The sequence below is a fragment of the Lycium barbarum genome, chromosome 6 (assembly GCF_019175385.1).
Source record: "Lycium barbarum isolate Lr01 chromosome 6, ASM1917538v2, whole genome shotgun sequence".
NCBI lineage: Eukaryota > Viridiplantae > Streptophyta > Magnoliopsida > Solanales > Solanaceae > Lycium > Lycium barbarum.
Window position 1 is genome coordinate 90,086,480 of NC_083342.1, and position 18,712 is coordinate 90,105,191.

The following is an 18,712-nucleotide window of genomic DNA, read 5'->3' on the forward strand; positions in this document are numbered from 1 at the left end:
CGTGCACGTATACATTATGGGGCATTGATAACATTTATTCAATCAGCAAATAACTGAAATACAGGATTTATTATACCACGATGCAGGATCTGCCAAACCAGGTGCAGAGTTGCAAACTTAAAATTGCAACAGCGATTTGCATCAACTGTATCGAAACATCCATATACAAGACATTGCAGTAAATAGACGCAGCTGCTCACTAAAACTCGTAATGTGGATCAAATGTAGTATTGTTCTTTTCAGTAGAATATTTGTTCCTTTCAATAAAATCAAGTATAGAAATTCGTTTTTTTAAAAAGCGAGGCCTCAAGTTAAGCAACTCTTCATCGGCCCAAGCGTAGTATCATGTTCGAATCAATGATCTTTGACCAAGTACAGGATGTGTTCATTTTTTTTTTAAAGTATAGTGATCTATTCATTTTTAGCAAAAAATAGCACCAGCAAGCAGAACCAAGTAGCAGCCTTAGGTAGCAGCAGCAGCTATGGTGCTAAAACTTTAGAAAGGCAGCCACTATTTCCATCAATAGGAGGCCATGGAGTGAGCCAAAATTCCACAGAGATGGGCGTAGGTAACAGCAAGGTAGCAACAATGCAAAAGCTATGTGAGTGACAATCTTATCCCAACTGAGTGTCAACAATAGAGGACTTGACCAGGATTTCATTCTCAGACCTATCCTTTTTCCATACCGAATTACTACCTTGATAATGTTCAAACAAAAAAAAAACAGATAACCAGTTCATCAGCCCAGGACAGTAACCATTTTCGTAATACCTTACCAGGCTGAAAACAGGTCTATAAGAGGTTTTAAAATCCAACTTCTACATGAAATGGTCTTAAGGCAAGGTTAACAATTAGCATACTTACATAAAGAGTGACTCATATAGGCACAGATTGATTGGGACTGTAATTTTAAACTGCGAACCATAGCATGAAGCAAAGACTTCAATTCTTATTAAAAAAAACTGTCAATCAGACAAATTCTAGCCCAAAAATGATAATGTAGAGCTAGAATTAATGTGAAGACCATACAATAAATAAAAAAAAATCAATTGCCACATAACTTTAAATTTCTATTCAATATTTTGAGGAGAAAGTGAAAAATGCCTCACTGTTAGGCAGACCAATCATGTCTTCCAAGGGTGAAGACAATGCTAAACTCATTGTTATTAGCAAAATCCTGAAATTATCTTTGAGAACAGAAGGCTTTGACTAATAAAAGGAGAAGTCCTGATTTCTATTCTACGGTCCAGTATTTCATTTAATTAGTTTATCTAAGCAACATACTTTATTATAGAAAAGGCCAATATGTCTCAAAGGTATATCATCCACAGATAGCACTCGGACAGAAAACTAGGAACAAGCCTACACAAGTGAGAGGCAATTTAAAAGATTTAAGAAGTTTTTTTAAGAATCTGAATTAACTTAAACCAACTGGACTAAAGAATTGGTGAGAAACTTTCTAAATCTTTATATTGATAAGTGAAATGAGACAGAAATGGATTTTCCTTATATAAATGATCCTTGCATATTCTTACTGCATACAAGTACCATAACCATACAAAATGAAGTCCCAAAGTAGATGTAGCAACCAAAACTGAGAAAAAAAAAGTGAAAGAGAGGAAAGGGGAGGAGCTCTTTTAACTGAACACTTCACTTGAGCCCATTTTGGTCAGATTTACTCATACGGGGGATAAATTGGATAAGCAGCTATTTGGCTAACCGAATTGAACTAACACTTAAGTACACCTAAGCAAGCTAGCTATCATGCTTGGCTGGTTTAATTTGACATGAACAAGCTCACAAAGACAACCATATAAGTACCTTGAACTAAAAGAGAACCAAACAGACTGAACCATGCATAGTTAACGGCTTGAGCTTTCATATTTAAAATAGACAGATTAAACCAACACAAGCATGTTGCATCAGCTAAGCTAAACTAGCATAGAAACTTTAATAGCTGGAATTGACCATCATGCTCAAGCTAACATAAATATGCTTGTCCGGACCAAACTAATGCATATTAAACTGAACCAAAATAAGCAAACAACTACCAGAAAAGAGACTGAACAAACAGGGGACTAATCTCCAACAAATTATGCCTAATAAACTTTAACAAGACAGGAAACCAACCAACACAATCTAAGCATGATAAGCTAATCAAAACCACAACAAAAGCAACCGATTCCCATAAATTAAACACATAAAATGCGAAGTAAAAGGGAAATGGGAATTACCTTCTTCGGGTGCAGCGAAATGAGGCTACGAGTTTTCGATCCACCTCGAACACTTCAAATCTATTTCGAAACACTAAAAAACCTGAATTTGCATACCCTTCGAATCTAGACAGATGCTAAGGACGAAACAGAACAAAAGGTGTGGATTTTGACTTGATATCGAACAGTACAGCTAAAGAATTAATGTCTTATATGGGAAATTTCTGCGATTTCTCCGAATTTCCCTTAATTTCTAGAGGATTTCTGCCGTAAAAAAAACGACTTGTTCTTAGGGGGATTTCAACGATTTTAAGGTTTCAATTCTTGGGGAATTTTCTGAATCCCCACCGTCCCCCTTAATCGATTCCACTCCACAATTATTTATAGGGTTTTGGCTCGTTTGAGTCGGAGAAAAAGAAGAGAGGAGCGGGGGGACAAGCGGCGTGGTGGGGAAAAGGGAAGAGGAGCGGCGGTGGTGGGGGTGAGTGCGGCGTGGTGGGACAGAGGAAGGTGGAGCGGGAGAGAGAGGGATCGAAGGAAGAGAAGGGAAAGGGGGAAGGGAGGCGCGGAGGAGAAGACGAAAAAATGAAGGGGATTAGGGATTTAGGGTTAAAGAAAAAAATAAGGGATGGGCTGGACCGGGTCGGATCCGAAATTTGTGGGCTGGGTCAATTTCTTTTGGACTAGTATTAAATGAATGGGCTAGATTTTATTTTAAGTGATAATGGGCTAGTTCGAAAATAATGTTGGTGATTGGGCTTTGACTTGGGTTGGGATGAATTAACAATGGGCTGGTAAATTTTAAAATGTGGACTGATTTTTTGAATTGATCCGAAAATAGTATGAGTTGGTTGGGCTACTACATTTTAAATAAAAGACCTATTTAAATAACTTGTGTTAAAATATTACTCGATATAAGACATGCAATCATTACTGCTCAGATAAAAAATGGCGTTGTAATAGCCGTGCAATAATATTTCGAAAATCCCCAGTAAAATAAATACTATTATTTAATTATGCAAAGATAAATGCGATGCGTGTGCGTAAGCTGGTAAAATGTGCTGAAATGATAAAGATGTGAATAATAATAATAATAGTAATAATACTAATAATAATAATAATAATAATAATAATAATAATAATGGCTAGTAACTGTATAGAATAATGAAATGCCGATATTGATAAGAGACTAATAATTATAGTAAAAAATAAATATATATATTTTAATTTTTCTAAAAATATTAAAAGCGTAAATAGGTATTTCGGAGGAGAGGCGGGACAAAATTGGGTGTCAACAACTTGTCCCTCTTTGCCCGGTAATGATGAAAAGAGTGGTCGGGCAAAGACGTTGACTCAATAGCCTATTTTGTCCCGGCTAAAGGAAACTTGAGAGGATTATGATCGACCTCCGGTCTCTGAGTTGCCTACATATCTCGGGCTGCACGAGAATCAGGTCGAGTGTAGTTCTGGAACAATTACGACACCTGAACCCGATTAGCGCGAATCTTGCAAAATATTGTCCCAGTGTTGAATTATGATAACACTGGGTATTATGATAGAGACTTGAGAATTCAATTGCTGGAATGCAAAAGAATACTTGTGATTAGAGACGAGTGTTCGAGGTAGATCTTTGACCCGTGTCGGAAAGTCTTATTATCCTTCCCGACAAATTGACCCAGTTCGCTGCCGAAGAAATAGTTCCACGAGTTGATGTGTGATGCCAACTTCGATATTGTCAAAAAGCCAACAGCTAAAAACAATTGTTAGCAATAAAGAAATATATGTGTAAATAAGACGAGGTTGGAGAAGTTACACTTGCAACCCCTGTTTTGAAAGTTGAATCCACATTCGGAGGTGGGTGCCTGAACTGAAATATAAAATACCCGCATTCGGAGGTGGGTGCCTGCATTCGGAGGTGGGTGCCTGAACTGATATATAAAATACCCGCATTCGGAGGTGGGCGCTTGAACTGAAATATAGAATACCCGCATTCGGAGGTGGGCGCCTGAACTGAAATATAAAATACCCGCATTCGGAGGTGGGTGCCTGAACTGAAATATAAAATACCCGCATTCGAAGGTGGGTGCCTGAACTGAAATATAAAATACCCGCATTCGGAGGTGGGTGCCTGAACTGAAATATAAAATACCCGCATTCGGAGGTGGGCGCCTGAACTGAAATATAGAATGCCCGCATTCGGAGGTGGGCGCCTGAACTGAAATATAGAATACCCGCATTCGGAGGTGGGTGCCTGAACTGAAATATAAAATACCCGCATTCGGAGGTGGGTGCCTGAACTGAAATATAAAATACCCGCATTCGGAGGTGGGCGCCTGAACTGAAATATAGAATACCCGCATTCGGAGGTGGGCGCCTGAACTGAAATATAGAATACCCGCATTCGGAGGTGGGCGCCTGAACTGAAATATAAAATACCCGCATTCGGAGATAGGTCTGAACTGAAATATAAAATACCCGCATTCGGAGGTGGGTGCCTGAACTGAAATATAAAATACCCGCATTCGGAGGTGGGCGCCTGAACTGAAATGTAAATCCACGTCCATTTCCACGATACAAAAATGTAAATCCACATCCACTTCAACATCCGTATTTCACGGTACAAAAATGTAAATCCACATCCACTTCCACGTCCGTATTTCACGGTACAAAAATGTAAATCCACATCCACTTCCACAGTGTAGAAAAGTAAATCTACGTCCACTTCCACAGTGCAAAAATAAATCCACGTCCGCATTTCACGGTACAAAAAATGTAAATCCACATCCACTTCCACAGTGCAGAAAAATAAATCCACGTCCACTTCCACAATGCAAAAATATAAATCCACGTCCGCATTTCGCGGTACAAAAAATGTAAATCCACATCCACTTCCACAGTGCAGAAAAAATAAATCCACGTCCACTTCCACAGTGCGAAAATATAAATCCACGTCCGCATTTCGCGGTACAAAAAATGCAAATCCACATCCACTTCCACAGTGCAGAAAAATAAATCCACGTCCGCATTTCACGGTACAAAAAATGTAAATCCACGTCGACTTTCATGTCCGTATTATACGGTACAAAATAAATCTACATCTACTTTAACGTCCGTATTATACGGCGCAAAAATAAATCCACTTTTACTTTCGAAAACATAAATCTGTATCCACTTTCTACAATTATATGTATATTTTTTTTTTTGTAATATAATTCTATTTCCACTTTCATGCTCGCATCTATAATGTAAATGTAAATCCACGTCCACTTTAGAAATAGTATTGTAAAAGATATCCACATCTTAATCCATGACCCGTCATGCCGGAAGTTAAGTCTATAATTAACCCCCACAATTTGATATGCGATGCAATATATTTTGATCTTGTTATCTTATTAAAATACTTCATTCTAAAAGAATTTGATAATGATTTGAACATGTATGAAGTGATGACGAAATTGAGAAATTCTAACCAGTAACAGGTGATCAAGGTCAGTATCCATGATTATATGTATTTGATCCATCGAGGAATATCACGAGCTAAAACAACTGTTAGTGATGAGAATAAATAGCTGGATCTGAAAGAATTACACTTACAGCCCTTGGTTGAGAAGATGAACTTGTGTCCACTGTTGCAATCGAAATTTCGTGATGAATGGAACGACGTCCGCCGTACGGCGTAAGCTACCTTTGCATCCACGTTGAAGAATATTTGCATTTTGAAGAAAGTTAACTCTTTGATCACGCCCATAATTTAATATATGCACCATGTTCATGTTAATTGGACCTGTCTCAACAAAGAAAAATTGTGAGTTTAAAAGAAAATTGGTTGACTTGTGCATGTCGGGGAACTTGGCCCTTGAATTGATTCTTGTCTCAGTCGCGTCCACGTTCTTCGAAGCCTCACCACATATTTCACTTTGCCAAGGAGTTTCAGTTATACAAAAAATGTATTTTGAAAATAAAAGTAATGAGATTTGGATGACTTTGAAAGGAAATACTTAGTGACTCTAATCTGTACAATGATTACAAAGACTCGAATTTTGAATTTATTCGCATTTTAGAAATATGGATGGACTTTTATTTAAGACCACTTTTATGCTACTTCTAAAACTTTGTCCCAGTTTCAGTCCTAGAGATGCTTGATTCTGGACAATTGAAAAGTAAAAACTTATAATGAAAGTTTTTTAAAGTGATTTGACCGACTTCAAAATTCGTCCCAGTTTCAAGTCCTGGAAACACTTAGTTCTAAACAATCGAAAAGTGAGAAATTTGTAATGAAAATTTTTTGAAAGTGATTTGACCGATTTCAAAAATTTGTCCCAGTTTCAAGATACTAAGACACATGAATTTAAACGGTGGGAAGACCAAAATCTTGTATAAAAATCTTTATGTATCTTATAGGAACCAAAATGGTTGGACAAACCGAAGATATTGAAAAATTTTAAAATACAAAGGTCGAACCCGACTCAGGTTGCCTAAATTTAAGAATACCCGCATTATGAGGTGGGTGCCTCAATTGGAATGAGCTGGTCGAGAAGGGGTAAAATAGCTTGCTTGGTTTGAGAATCTGGCATAGGCAAAGTCTAACGAACCCCATAAGATGGAGTTATATGTGGCGGATTTCGAGAAAATGACCGGTTTTGAAGTATCATGTGGCTTAATTCAGCAACTCGTCGCTTCAGACGAGCGATTATCTCCAAATGTGTTTCTGGTTTATTAGAGGATGTGGGATTACTTGTGATCGGTAAACTAAGAGATGGCTCAGATGAAGTAGTTGCATTGATCAAAATTTGCTCCATTTTTAGAACGAGTCTTTTGGTTAATCAGGTGATTAGCGATGAGCCAGAGTTTAATTTATTGGTTTTAGATTTGTGTGAAATATGAATGTTCCGCCAGTTCCCTTTTAGCACAAGTCAACCGTTTGGTTTTGAAAATGAGTTTAAAAAGAAAAGAAAAAAAAAAAAGATAAAACAAGAAAAAGAAAAAGAAAATGAGTCAGTATACGGTAAGAACATATTATTGCATATAAACACATTATTGCACACATAAGTCGCGTTTTAATGCAAGGGACCTCTTTATGCCAGAGGTAGGCCTAACGAATATTTGAAGGACAAACATGTTTTTATGCATCATTCCATAACTCCTCCTAAAAGTAATTTACAAGAATAATAAAAAATTATTACATGCCAATCGATAATACATCTCAAAGTTAATATAAGATATCTAATATTTCAACTCCACTAATTTCCTTTGGTTGTCTTCAACCTCCGGCATTAATTTTGGATGCTCCACGATAACCTGCAACAAAATGTCAGTTTTTCCCTGAAATATTTATCTATAGAGTACTAGGTCCACATATTCCACATATTTGTCCTTCAAATAATGCACATAAATAGTGAATAGTGTCACTTAGAGTCATAGACTCATTTGGACATTTGGTAAGGTTGGCTAATGAACTTAATACACCAAGGGTATTAAGCCTCCTAGGTTTAAAATGATGCATGTCCTTACAAGGTTTTGTTTTTCGCTCTACCTAGGTAGACTAAGAGTGGTTTTCCTATGACACAAGGCTCCTCCAAGCGGACAACTTGGGAGTGGAAAGTCCGTGGCCGTCGACTGCACCGCCGATCGACTAAATCCACAAGATCGATCCAACTAAAGGGTAATTTAGTAGTGCACGGGCGCAAACTGCGAAGCCGCTTTAAGTGTGTGAATATGTGTGAATTTTCCAGGAGTGGAGGAAAATATGAACGGAATGCCAATTTAAGGAAAGCACTAACATACATATTATCATAGAAAATTTACATAAGGAATAAAATAAAAACAACCGAAAGCAATAAGGAAAAAGCAGTAATAAAGGCAAAAAGAAAAACAAACAAAATATCCAACAAACTATTAACCTAAGTCTGTTATGGTTAGAGCCTAAAGTCCCCAGCGGAGTCGCCAAGCTGTCTCACCCCATTTTAACCGGAGTCAAAATTAGGAGTATGACGTATTGGTGATTCCCGTTTATTTTGTTTTAAGGAGTCGCCACCTAATTAATTTAACGGTGAATTAGGACACCTAAATGTTAACTAAGGCAAAGTTAAAACTAAACCTTAATTAATAGTCTGCTTAACCAGTGTGATTCTAGGTAAGGGCTCTATATTATCCTAAAGGGAAGGGGTTAGGCATCCTTTAGAATCCGTTAACTTACGGTTATCCGACCAAACTTAGGTTAATTAATTAAGACTAAATAAGGTGCTACAAATTTTAAGAAAAGGACTAAGGATTGTTGCCAAGGTTTTAAGAAAAATATAAGAAACACGACCTGAAAATAAGGTTTAGAAAATATAATAATTTGCATAACAGAAGGTTTTTTTTTTTTTTAATGCTATTCGAAAACAAAATTTATAAATGTTGCCAAAGCCTTAAACAAAATATAATGATGCAATTTAAAATGATACAATATAATAGTTTGCATATAAATAATAGCTTCTAGCAAATTTAAACTTTGAATAAAATTATCTTATATAAAAATATGACGGTGTAAACAAAATCTAACTTTATTTTATAAAGGACGTGAGTTTCTTTTCCTCTTGCTATTTAACTAGTTCAACTACATTCGGCTAATTGGACAAATCTTGAAAAAAGTTATTTATAAACATACGTGAATTCATTTTTGTCATATCCACCACATTTCCAATTTTTAAGATAATAAAGAAACAAAAGGAATCCTTTAATTTAAAACATGTGCTCACGCTATTTGAAAGTCAATTATTCTAATGAAAATAAATATTATAGATACTATGAAAAAATTTAACAAAAGAGAAGAAATCTTAGGTAATTAACTATTGGTTTTCCTTTAAGTTAACTACCAATTATCCCAAAAAACTAAACCCACTAATTTACTAGAATTCCTCTAAGTTAAGAAAAAAAATAAGATGAGGTTAGTCATACAAATCAAATAAAAATACACAACAATAAAATAAGATAGAGGGGAAGAAAATTAAATGAATCTGGCCCATTTTCCAGGCCCAACTGCTGTGAACTATTCATGCTTTGGGCTTTGGCCCAATAGATTTTATATATTGATGCTGCGGATTGGCTTGATGGGGAATGACTCGAGAGGATTTCGTTGGGCTTTTAGCCCAACAACGAATGCAGGAGAAGAACGAGTCCCTCAGATTCATATGCGAGGTTCATGCAAAAGATAAAAGGAAAAGGAAATGATTAGTATATAATCAATAATAAGACTAAACGTAAAATAAACTCGAAACAAATCAATAGATTGTGTATATTATATGTATATCTCGTGTATACGCATATATATCTCATAAACAGAACAGTACACGGCGTGCACGTATACATTATGGGGCATTGATAACATTTATTCAATCAGCAAATAACTGAAATACAGGATTTATTATACCACGATGCAGGATCTGCCAAACCAGGTGCAGAGTTGCAAACTTAAAATTGCAACAGCGATTTGCATCAACTGTATCGAAACATCCATATACAAGACATTGCAGTAAATAGACGCAGCTGCTCACTAAAACTCGTAATGTGGATCAAATGTAGTATTGTTCTTTTCAGTAGAATATTTGTTCCTTTCAATAAAATCAAGTATAGAAATTCGTTTTTTTAAAAAGCGAGGCCTCAAGTTAAGCAACTCTTCATCGGCCCAAGCGTAGTATCATGTTCGAATCAATGATCTTTGACCAAGTACAGGATGTGTTCATTTTTTTTTTAAAGTATAGTGATCTATTCATTTTTAGCAAAAAATAGCACCAGCAAGCAGAACCAAGTAGCAGCCTTAGGTAGCAGCAGCAGCTATGGTGCTAAAACTTTAGAAAGGCAGCCACTATTTCCATCAATAGGAGGCCATGGAGTGAGCCAAAATTCCACAGAGATGGGCGTAGGTAACAGCAAGGTAGCAACAATGCAAAAGCTATGTGAGTGACAATCTTATCCCAACTGAGTGTCAACAATAGAGGACTTGACCAGGATTTCATTCTCAGACCTATCCTTTTTCCATACCGAATTACTACCTTGATAATGTTCAAACAAAAAAAAACAGATAACCAGTTCATCAGCCCAGGACAGTAACCATTTTCGTAATACCTTACCAGGCTGAAAACAGGTCTATAAGAGGTTTTAAAATCCAACTTCTACATGAAATGGTCTTAAGGCAAGGTTAACAATTAGCATACTTGCATAAAGAGTGACTCATATAGGCACAGATTGATTGGGACTGTAATTTTAAACTGCGAACCATAGCATGAAGCAAAGACTTCAATTCTTATTAAAAAAAACTGTCAATCAGACAAATTCCAGCCCAAAAATGATAATGTAGAGCTAGAATTAATGTGAAGACCATACAATAAATAAAAAAAAATCAATTGCCACATAACTTTAAATTTCTATTCAATATTTTGAGGAGAAAGTGAAAAATGCCTCACTGTTAGGCAGACCAATCATGTCTTCCAAGGGTGAAGACAATGCTAAACTCATTGTTATTAGCAAAATCCTGAAATTATCTTTGAGAACAGAAGGCTTTGACTAATAAAAGGAGAAGTCCTGATTTCTATTCTACGGTCCAGTATTTCATTTAATTAGTTTATCTAAGCAACATACTTTATTATAGAAAAGGCCAATATGTCTCAAAGGTATATCATCCACAGATAGCACTCGGACAGAAAACTAGGAACAAGCCTACACAAGTGAGAGGCAATTTAAAAGATTTAAGAAGTTTTTTTAAGAATCTGAATTAACTTAAACCAACTGGACTAAAGAATTGGTGAGAAACTTTCTAAATCTTTATATTGATAAGTGAAATGAGACAGAAATGGATTTTCCTTATATAAATGATCCTTGCATATTCTTACTGCATACAAGTACTATAACCATACAAAATGAAGTCCCAAAGTAGATGTAGCAACCAAAACTGAGAAAAAAAAAGTGAAAGAGAGGAAAGGGGAGGAGCTCTTTTAACTGAACACTTCACTTGAGCCCATTTTGGTCAGATTTACTCATACGGGGGATAAATTGGATAAGCAGCTATTTGGCTAACCGAATTGAACTAACACTTAAGTACACCTAAGCAAGCTAGCTATCATGCTTGGCTGGTTTAATTTGACATGAACAAGCTCACAAAGACAACCATATAAGTACCTTGAACTAAAAGAGAACCAAACAGACTGAACCATGCATAGTTAACGGCTTGAGCTTTCATATTTAAAATAGACAGATTAAACCAACACAAGCATGTTGCATCAGCTAAGCTAAACTAGCATAGAAACTTTAATAGCTGGAATTGACCATCATGCTCAAGCTAACATAAATATGCTTGTCCGGACCAAACTAATGCATATTAAACTGAACCAAAATAAGCAAACAACTACCAGAAAAGAGACTGAACAAACAGGGGACTAATCTCCAACAAATTATGCCTAATAAACTTTAACAAGACAGGAAACCAACCAACACAATCTAAGCATGATAAGCTAATCAAAACCACAACAAAAGCAACCGATTCCCATAAATTAAACACATAAAATGCGAAGTAAAAGGGAAATGGGAATTACCTTCTTCGGGTGCAGCGAAATGAGGCTACGAGTTTTCGATCCACCTCGAACACTTCAAATCTATTTCGAAACACTAAAAAACCCGAATTTGCATACCCTTCGAATCTAGACAGATGCTAAGGACGAAACAGAACAAAAGGTGTGGATTTTGACTTGATATCGAACAGTACAGCTAAAGAATTAATGTCTTATATGGGAAATTTCTGCGATTTCTCCGAATTTCCCTTAATTTCTAGAGGATTTCTGCCGTAAAAAAAACGACTTGTTCTTAGGGGGATTTCAACGATTTTAAGGTTTCAATTCTTGGGGAATTTTCTGAATCCCCACCGTCCCCCTTAATCGATTCCACTCCACAATTATTTATAGGGTTTTGGCTCGTTTGAGTCGGAGAAAAAGAAGAGAGGAGCGGGGGGACAAGCAGCGTGGTGGGGAAAAGGGAAGAGGAGCGGCGGTGGTGGGGGTGAGTGCGGCGTGGTGGGACAGAGGAAGGTGGAGCGGGAGAGAGAGGGATCGAAGGAAGAGAAGGGAAAGGGGGAAGGGAGGCGCGGAGGAGAAGACGAAAAAATGAAGGGGATTAGGGATTTAGGGTTAAAGAAAAAAATAAGGGATGGGCTGGACCGGGTCGGATCCGAAATTTGTGGGCTGGGTCAATTTCTTTTGGACTAGTATTAAATGAATGGGCTAGATTTTATTTTAAGTGATAATGGGCTAGTCCGAAAATAATGTTGTTGATTGGGCTTTGACTTGGGTTGGGATGAATTAACAATGGGCTGGTAAATTTTAAAATGTGGACTGATTTTGTGAATTGATCCGAAAATAGTATGAGTTGGTTGGGCTACTACATTTTAAATAAAAGACCTATTTAAATAACTTGTGTTAAAATATTACTCGATATAAGACATGCAATCATTAATGCTCAGATAAAAAATGGCGTTGTAATAGCCGTGCAATAATATTTCGAAAATCCCCAGTAAAATAAATACTATTATTTAATTATGCAAAGATAAATGCGATGCGTGTGCGTAAGCTGGTAAAATGTGCTGAAATGATAAAGATGTGAATAATAATAATAATAGTAATAATACTAATAATAATAATAATAATAATAATAATAATAATAATAATAATAATAATGGCTAGTAACTGTATAGAATAATGAAATGCCGATATTGATAAGAGACTAATAATTATAGTAAAAAATAAATATATATATTTTAATTTTTCTAAAAATATTAAAAGCGTAAATAGGTATTTCGGAGGAGAGGCGGGACAAAATTGGGTGTCAACAAACACAATGTAGCCACAGTCGTGAAGACAGCACAGGAATTTTCTCGGGTCTAACTTTAAAAAAGAAGCAAGAATTTAAAATCCCGTTGAACCTTGCTGCCGTGAAGAATAATTTTAGTTTTGAGCATGTAAAGAACACAAAAAAAAATCTACAATGTCAAATGTGGAGATAAGAATTGCAAGTGGCGACTGTGAGCTATGAAGTTTAATGGTACCGATAGGTTTCGTATTACCATATACCATAATATGCACACATGTGGAGTACAACATCTTACAAGCCATCATCGACACGCAACCGCTGAATTCGTTGCTAAACACATTGAAAATAAGATGATCGAAGGGAGCAGTCTATCTATAAGAGAAATTAAGGAAACAATTCGTGTAGAATTGGGATGCAAGATTAGTTACTAGAAGTGTCTAGTGGGTAGTTATATTGCAAAATATTTGACAAGAGGAACACCAGAACACATATATGAAGTTATAGATAAGTATCGTCATATGATTCATGTTACAAATGAAAGAAGCAAGACAGATTTGAAGGTTGATTCTTGTGGTAGGTTCTTGTATTTTTCTGTATGTTATGGAGCTTGGATAAACGGATTTGCTTATACAAGAAAAGTCCTAACTGTTGATGGAACACATTTGTTTGGAAAGTATGGCAGAGTGTTGTTGTCTGCTGTGGCACTGGATACCGAAAATCACATATTCCCTTTGGAATTTTGTGTAGTAAATTCGGAGTGTGATGCCTCGTATCAGTACTGTTTTGAACAATTGCTCGAGATCATCCCCAACACTAATGAGTTGTGCATAATTTTTGATAGACATCTATATATAAAGAAAGTAGTTTCAAAGATTTATACTGAAGCTCATTATGGAGCTTGCATGAGGCACCTTGGTGAAAGCATTCGCAAAAACTTTTACTGTGGAGATTGGATGCACCATTTTTATGATGCAGTGAACGCCTATCGGAGGGACGAGTTTAATGATCATTTTCAACAAATCAAAGATTTGGATATGAGCGTCGCCAAATATCTCGAGGATGTTGGTTTTCATAAATGGAGTAGAGCACACTTCCCTGGCAGCAGGTACGTTATAAACAACCAGTGGTTGCTTAAACAAATTATATTTGCTTACACTAAACAACAGGAAGTTGTTCAAGCACTTCCTGATTGTTTACAGTGCATATTCTTAGTTAATATGTATGTATTTTTTAATGCTCTAGGTATGATGTAATGACCACCAACATTGCTAAGTCAATTAACTCAATGTTCTTGGCGGAAAGTTCACGAGAGGCGTATGGTGTTGGCCAACACATCAACCATATGTGTCCCTTCTGCTGAAAGAAAAATAAGAGAAAATGTGATGATCGGCAATACGCTATTGGCCCATCAAATAAGCTTCCACACTTTTAGCATCATTGGTCACGGTGCAGTGGCTATGGTTGATCTAAACAGTAGAACATGTTCTTGTAGAGAGTTTGACTTAGACAAAATACCTTCTCCACATGCTATTGCAGTGATAAGAACCCGGTTTGGGAATGATTATGGATTAAGAGTTTATGATTTTGTTTCTCCATATTATTCAGTATGGTCATACAAACATACATATGAATATCAATTCATCTAGTGCTATCTGAAGAATTTTGGGAGCTTCCTCCAGAGCTTTTAGAGAGTAAAATACCTTGTCCATATGTGGTGCGCGAGTCGGGAAGAAAGAAGAGAAAGAAAGCACCTTCAGTTTTGGAGTGGGGTTCAAAGAAGAAGAAAAATCAATGCTCCATATGCAAAAGAGTTGGTCACAAAAGAACTACGTGCAGTCTCAGAGAGAGACAAAATGAAGCAACAAGCAGTAGTGTAGCTTCATAAATTCGTACTTGATGAATCAATCTGTGTACTTACAACTAAATCAAGGTACTATGTTGGCTGTTTTTGCTATTGGTCTTTACATGTGGATATTGTTTGTTTACAGTATAAAGTTTTTCCCTTAAAACGTATGTAAACAACTAGTGGTTGCTTAAACAAAGACTGGTTGTTTCAGAAAATAATTAGATACTGGAAAATTATTGCTCATAAAAAAATTGGTAAGCAACTAGTGATTGCTTAAACAAATAATTGTTGCTTACAATTAACAACATGATTATTCGAGAAACTCATATTTTACAATTAGAACTCCACTACGTGTGAAAAGTCAATAAACAATTGTGTAAACAAATAACAATTGCTTATAATAAACAACAAGAAGTTGTTCAAGCAACTCCTGATTGCTTATACAATAACCTCGTATCTCATAAAAAGTAGGTAAACAACTAGTGGTTGCTTAAACAAATACTGATTGCTTATAATAAACAACAAGAAGTTATTCAAGCAATTCCTGATTGCTTATACAATAACCTCATATCTCGTAAAAAGTAGGTAAACAACTAGGGTTGCTTAAACAAATACTGATTGCTTATAATAAACAACTAGTGGCTGCTTAAACAAATACTGATTGCTTATAATAAAGAACAAGAAATTGTTCAAACAACTCCTTATTGCTTATACAAGAATTTTAATTGGACATTAATTGATTGAACACAATTGAAAATTAGCTAATACAATAACCATGTTTATTGTAAAAACGAGTCGTTTGATAATGATTAAAACCAACTTAGTAATTTGATCACAATTGATCATCAACTGATTGACTCTAGTAATACTATAGCTATAACTTATTGATCAAGTGATAATGGAATCAATGTTGTTTGATTATATGAATAGTTGAACATCAACTTATTGACTTGACAACAATTCAACATCAAACGAGTCATTCAATGAGTAATTAAACCCAACTTAGTAATTTGATCACAATTGATCATCAACTAATTGACTCTACTAACAGTATAACTATAACCTATTGATCAAGTGATAATGGAATCAATGTTGTTTGATTATATGAATATTTGAACATCAACTTATTGACTTGAAACAACTGAACATCCAACTTCCTGTTTGATGGGTTTTAAAGTAAACAACCAATAGTTGTATAAACAATGTTATGTTGTTTAGCCTAAACAACTAATATTTTATTAAAAAACAATCGATTGTTTGTTGAGTTTTCACAAGAATTGATGTTTTGTTGTAAGCAACCAGGAGTTGTCGGAACAACTTCTTGTTGTTTATTGTAAGGAACCGTTATTTTACAAGAAAATCACTGGTTGCTTACCTACTTTTTATGAGATATAAACTTTTAGCGTAAACAACAACTGAATGTTTAAGCAACCACTGAAACTGTTAAACAACATCATGTTGTTTTAGTAAACAACCATATGTAAACATCATAAAAAAGACTGAATGTTTAAGCAATCACTGAATGTTTAAGCAACCATTGAAACTATTTAACAACATCATGTTGATTTAGTAAACAACCATATATAATCATAAAAAAGACGGCCAATATAGCAAGAATTTTTTTGTTTGTCCATAGCATATTATAAATTATCCATAAATAGACATCATCCTTCCACATCAAGAAATAGTCCAACAAAAAGATCCCCCACAAATTTTTCAACATAAATTATCCCAACAAACACATCCCTAGTTTATGGTTCCATTCTTTCATTGTCCTTCAAATCTAAGAAGGCTTGCTCTTATCAATGTCAAGAGGCTTGTAAATATCAGGCAGTAGATTTGTCACACTTATCCTCTTCTTCGTTTTACGTGCACCAGCAGTAAATGGAGTTCTTATGTATTTGGAATTCCTTAACATCCTCCTAGGCTTGAGTTTTTTATTCAAAGTAGATAATTCTTCTACAAGTTTTTTGATAGACTTTCCCATTTCTTTGAACTCCTCCTCCATTTTAGAAATTTTCAGTTTCAATTGTCTTTGTTTCTTACAAGTGAGACATTCACAGGAGCAACTTCACATTTGAAGGACAAACACCAAAAGATCCTCGACCAACTCCTCCTTCACTATACTGACCACCAAAATCATAGTCGATTGGACTACCAGCAATTCTGTCACCAGAATTTATTAAAGGGCTTCGCGAGTTCCTTTTGTCACCCGTGCCTCTTGGAGTGCTTCTTTCCGCACCCCCACCCCTTGGTGGGTTCCTTTCCTCAACCCCGCTCCTTACTCGGATCCTGTCCTCACCACCATCCTCCCTAGCTCCTACTTCACCAGTTGTGATGGTTGTCACCCCAACCAATTCTGCTTTTAACATATCAATTTTTTTCGTCGGGTTCCTCACTGGAAAATGGCTCAAGGTCCTTCATGTATTTTTCTTTGTTTTCTGCATTTGTAGGAATCAGGAAAGGGTGCACTGCCTGCATAAAAATGACGAAAAAATCAAATATTATGATCTTCCTTTATAAACAACATCATGTTTATTGAACAACTGAATATTGTTTAGTTCAAACAACCTCAAGTTGTTTAAGCAAGTCTCAGGTTGTTTTTAACGAGTTTTAGAGACTTACTTTTTCATCAGTGGTACTAAATGGATCTGTAGATTTTTTTAGGCCTCCATACGACATCCACCTGAGCATACGTGGCAATGTCCTCTCAGGGGGAACATTCTTAGCATTTCGTTGAAGTTTCCGAATAGCTTCAAAAGCCCAAGCCTGAAATGTGTAATAATCAATTACAATCAATATAAATATTAAAAGTAAATAGTATAAAAAAATATTTATTTACTTACCAGGAATTGCCACGGGAAGCCGTAGAGGTTGTATTCAGATTTTATTGGTTTTGAAAGATACTTAACAGTCAAAAGATAACTTTTGAGACCCCATAGATATTCGTTGAAGACAGAGGGCTTGCAAGCTAGCTTGGTCATGTTGGCATCAACACCTGATGATATATCTCTTGCACATATGATGCAGCGATAGAACTAACCCAAGGCAAGTGAAAACTTATAATTTTTTGGTGTTTCAGGTGATTTGATCTTTTCAAGGAGGAAGTTAGCAGTAACAGTTTTTCCTTCCTTGGAAACAAATTCCCAAAATAGTTCACCCTTCTTTAGTCGACTAGCCAATGCTTCTCCAGAAGGAAAGGAGTGACACCGTAGTTCGGTCATCATGGCAAATTCCCTCAATCCAAAACAAACGGGCATATTTTCATTTCAAACCATAGTTTCATCTTTTTCTCACAAATGATACGTTGGAGTAGAAGACCATGAACTATCAGCGACCCGAAATTCACTCGCTGCATTGGAATGTCAAGAAAATTCCCAAAACAACTTTTTTTGAACCTATCTAAAATACCCTGGTCTACCAGAACTCCTCTGAATTCAACAAATGCTTTTCTTCCTAAAGGTGACTTTACAAAAATCTTTCCCGGAAAATCACCGTGCATGGAATAATGTGTCTTGAAGTGATATTATGTAAGATCAATGGACTTGATGCATTCGGGAACCTCAGTATCAGAATCATCAGCAAACTGTACATGATTATAAAGTTGATTAATTAAAAGAAAGTATAAAAAAGCCACAAACATCTGTTGTTTGAACTGGTGGTAGTTTAAACAACTGGTCGATGCTTAAATAACAACTGTTTGTTTACAATAAACAATTAGTAGGTGTTTAAGCATCCATCTATTGTTTGAACAGGTGGTCGTTTCCTAAAAAATAGTAAATAGATGCTGAAACACCTACTCTTTGTTTTCAGTAA